Raw genomic sequence first — 4442 nt, 5'->3', positions numbered from 1 at the left:
GATTCACTAATCCATACCTGGAAGAACCTTTATCTAGCATTGTTTTTTCCCCATAGGCATTTTGCAAGGTTCCCATGCCTAAGGTAAAAAGACAAAGGCAAAACAGGAACCCAGGGCACAAAACTTAATGGGAAACATGAACTAGCAGTATATGTAAATCTGGCACAGAGGACAGACAGGGCACAGCCTGATAGGCTGGGTACAGCCTGACAGACAGGGCACAGCCTGACAGACAGGTTACAGCCTGACAGGCAGTTAAAACCTGACAGGCAGGGCACAGCCTGACAGACAGGGCACAGCCTGATAGACAGAGCACAGCCTGTATAGCCTGACAGACAGGGTGCAACCTGACAGACAGGGTACAGCCTGACAGACAGGGCACAGCCTGTACAGCCTGACAGACAGGGTGCAGCCTGACAGACAGACAGGGTACATCCTGACAGACAGGGCACAGCCTGTACAGTCTGACAGACAGGGTACAGCCTGTACAGTCTGACAGACAGGGTACAGCCTGTACAGCCTGACAGACAGGGCACACCCTGACTGAGTAGAGCCTGCCCTACCCCAGTTGAGAGCATGCATACAATGCTTCACCACTGGGCAACCCTAGGGATAACGGCAAAACAATCAGCGCTTTGGGCTTTCAAGAACATTTTGCAACCATTCACACACAGCCGATCAGTATGGACTCTGAAGAGTGAAGCTGGTCTGGAATTTCTGAGACTCAGCCTTGGAGGTACGAAGGACGTAGTGGATGCTTGTGTTGTCCGTGTGTGAAACTTGTCTTTGCAATGAAAAATCTGAGGCTATTATCAAAGCTGTTAAGAAAGCCACTCCTTACTGCTTATAATTTCCTGCCTGCCTCTCCCTCGATTAACTCCCCACTTAAAGAGCTGTACTGTGATGTGTTTGCAAGTTCTTTGTGCAACACAGATTAAATTATTATTTTGAGGTATAATTTAGGAGCTAGTTCATGTAAACAAATTATTTTTATGCCCTTTCTCCATTCTGAGTTCACCACAGCCACAGCATCTTATCATTTATAGTTCAGAAAGGTAGAGCATGAATCTTGCTCTACCTTGACAGATTTCATCTCATTGCCACTAAGGTAGAAAAACCTTCATTTGCTGGTAGGTTATATTGGCTTTAACTTTCTATAGCCCGAAAAGAATTCTGTGTTCAGTGCATAAAAACGTGCCCTGGACATGTCACTCACTGCACAGTATCACAGAACGAAGACACATGTGTAAATTCAGAAGTGGGAATGATTCTCAATTCCATGACTGAATCTAGTCATTAAAAAGCCTGCCTGAGCTCCCACGGCATGCACCTGTTCCTCAGACTGCTGCTTTAGCATTTTGTGAATTGACTTCTGAAGTTCCAGAAATACTCCACAGCATGAGTGTTCACTAGATTCCAGTAGATGGTCTAATGCGAATTTTTTTTAAAGCACTAGGAGCTAGAAACCTAAGATTTAGTTCCTGCTGCTGCCAGCTGTGAGAGGTTAGGTAAGTCACAATACGGTCTCCTGAGCTTTCTGTCTTTCATCTGTTATGTACAGACAGTGATGGCTACCTCCAAGAGTAAATACGCAGGTCTAACAATATAATAAATGCAAAAGAGTTTGTAAACAGTCCAGGGCTTTAGAAACAAGATCTTGTGTACCATGTAAGCCAATGTCAATGCATGGGATAAGCAGCAGCACCGTTATTTCCAACGCAGAGTTTATAGCAAAAGCAGACATTCCGAGCTCGCTCTCGTAATTGTGTCATCACTGCTCATTTTAGAGAGAGAAAGAGTCTGTGTTTGAGGAAATTCATATATCGCTAAATGCCAAGAAAACAGGAATAAAATCCCAGAGCTCAGGATTTATAGAGTTAGCGCCATCTCTAACCTACAGAGGAAAACCTCCTGTTGTTTCCTAGGAGCCTGCTGTTTCCTAGGCTACCAACCAGTATAAACCAGTTGCCAGAGCTCTCAAAAAGGAGTCAGGTCTCACTCCATTTGTATGAGACTGGGGGTTATAACTGAGCTAAAACTCTTAGCCATGGCCCTCAGAGCATGTGCAAGTCTATGCTGGATTCACTCCCATAATACTCATGTGGAGGATGAGGAAACTTCCAGGGGCTCAATGGCAGTCTGGCTCACCTAATCAATACTGATGCAAGTGTCCCCATGATTGCCATTCTTGTCTGCGTATAAATTGGCTTCCCCCTCTATAACCAAGAGGCCTGATTCACATTTAGATTTGAGAGCATTGGTTTCGGATTATTTTCTTAACCGGACTTCTTTCCCTGGTGGCTGCGCGGCTCACTGCACTCCACGTTTTAACTTTTCTCTGAGAGCCACACCTTGGATGTGAAATCTCAGAACAGATAGCCTAAGGTAGAATCTTCCGGCAAATCCCTTCTTCCATGGTGCTTATAGCATGCTTCGTCTAGAGAGCTCCTGCCGTGCATCACCCACAAAATAACGTTAAGGCCTGTGTTCTCATTGTACTCATGCACGTGTATGCACGTGCACACACACAGGCACACATGCATGCACACGTGCACACACGCACATGCACACACACACACATCTGCCTGAACAAAGATGCATTTGTCCACAAGCCCGCGCACAGAGACCCAAGAATGAGCTGTGTATCTTCCCCTACCACTCTCCGCCTTATTTTTCTTTAGTTAAACCTCCTCTTTCACACATGTATAAAATATATTCTAATCAGACTTACTTACATATAACCCCTGTCATAACCTCTCTTACCTATTTCTGACAATCCTGCTTTTTTTTTTTATTTTGTCTGTTTGCTTTATGATCCACTGAACTTACCAGCCCGTGTGAACATGAGACTGATATTACCCACAGGACTCAGTGGGCTCACCAGTGGATACAAAACTTAGGACAATGTCCCCACCTCCAATACTCCAGTAGGATGGGTAGAGAGCTCTACAGTTTCTCCCATATCTATAACTGGTTGTTGGCACGGCTAGTCTTCTGCAGGCCTAGGGTAGGCAATTGCAGAATTCTTTTTTTTTGTGGGTGCAGTGAACTTTATCGATGGTATTCAAGAGAGTATGGAGGGTTCCCTAGGCCCGTCCTGTTATTATAGGGTCTTGGATAAAAATTGTGAGGGAAACGCTCAGTGTTGGGGGCCAAGTTGGGACAGGGACTCCTCAGCAACCAAGGGCCTCTCACTCTCAGTGTGCTTGCTGGGGTGGGCAGTCCAGGGCTTCTTACTTGTTGGAGACCATGGAGGCCATGAGGTCCACTACCCTGTCCCTATAGCTGTACTCATTGTCATACTAGGAAATGAGCCTTACAAAGTTGTCATTGAGAGCAAGGCCAGCCGCAGCATCAAAGGTGGAAGAGTGGGAGTTGCTGTTGAAGTCTCAGGAGACACCCTGGTCCTCAGTGTAGCCCAGGATGCCCTTTAGTGGGCCCTCCGATGCCTGCTTCATCACCTTTTTGATGCCACTGTACTTGGCAGGTTTCTCCAGATGGCATGTCAGGTCCACAATGGATACATTGGGAGTAGGAACACGGAAGGTCATGCCAGTGAGCTTCCTGTTCAGCTCTGGGATGACCTTGCCCACAGCCGCACCAGTGGATGCAGGGATGGTGTTCTGGTCAGCCATCACAGCACAGCTTCCCGGAGAGGCCATGCACAGTCTTCTGAGTGGCAATAATGGCATGGACAGTGGTCATGAGCCCTTCAGTTGTCATGGATGACGCTGGCCAGCGGGGCTAGGCAGTTGGTGATGCAAGATGCATTGCTGACAATCTTGAGCAAATTGTCATATTTCTCATGGTTCACACCCACCACAAACATGGGAGCATTGGCAGAAGGGGCAGAGATTATGACCCTTTTGGCCCCAACCTTCAAGTGGGCCCCAGCCTTCTGCATCATTGTAAAGATGCCAATAGACTCCATGACATACTCAGCACCAGCATCACCCCATTTGATGTTAGCAGAATCTAATCTTCTGGAAGATGTTGATGGGCTTCCCATTGATGACAAGCTTCCCATTTTCAGTCTTGACTGTGTCATTGAACTTGCCATGGGTGGAGTCATACAGGAACATGTAGACTATGTACTTGAGATCATTGATGGCAACAATCTCCACTTTGCCAGATGCAGAGCAGAAGGCAGCCCTGGTAACCGGGAGCCCATTACAGCCAAATCTGTTCACACCGACCTTCACCATCTTATCTACAAGACGAGGCTGGCACTGCACAAGAAGATGCTGCTGTCTCTGGAACAGAGAGCTGTAATTGCAGAATTCAAGATTGCAATGGCTGTGTCATGTTCAGAAGATGGCATTTTGAAACCGTAGTCCCTATTTTCCAGATTTTATGTTTTTTAACTCCCTCTAATGCAAGATTCCCAGAGATTTAGAAGATCTACCTTGTTTCTTGAGACAGACTCTGGAACAGAAACTGAA

At 46.4% G+C, this 4442-nt stretch overlaps 1 pseudogene; it reads right to left on the bottom strand.

Annotated features, from left to right (window-relative positions):
• Positions 1 to 3302: 3302 nt before the first annotated feature.
• LOC127679824 (glyceraldehyde-3-phosphate dehydrogenase-like) lies at positions 3303 to 4205 on the bottom strand (annotated as a pseudogene).
• Positions 4206 to 4442: the final 237 nt, after the last annotated feature.

This window comes from Apodemus sylvaticus, chromosome 3 (assembly GCF_947179515.1).
Source record: "Apodemus sylvaticus chromosome 3, mApoSyl1.1, whole genome shotgun sequence".
In the NCBI taxonomy this organism is placed as follows: Eukaryota; Metazoa; Chordata; class Mammalia; order Rodentia; family Muridae; genus Apodemus; species Apodemus sylvaticus.
Note: the sequence above shows the minus strand (reverse complement) of the source record. Positions and strands in the feature narration are given on the sequence as shown.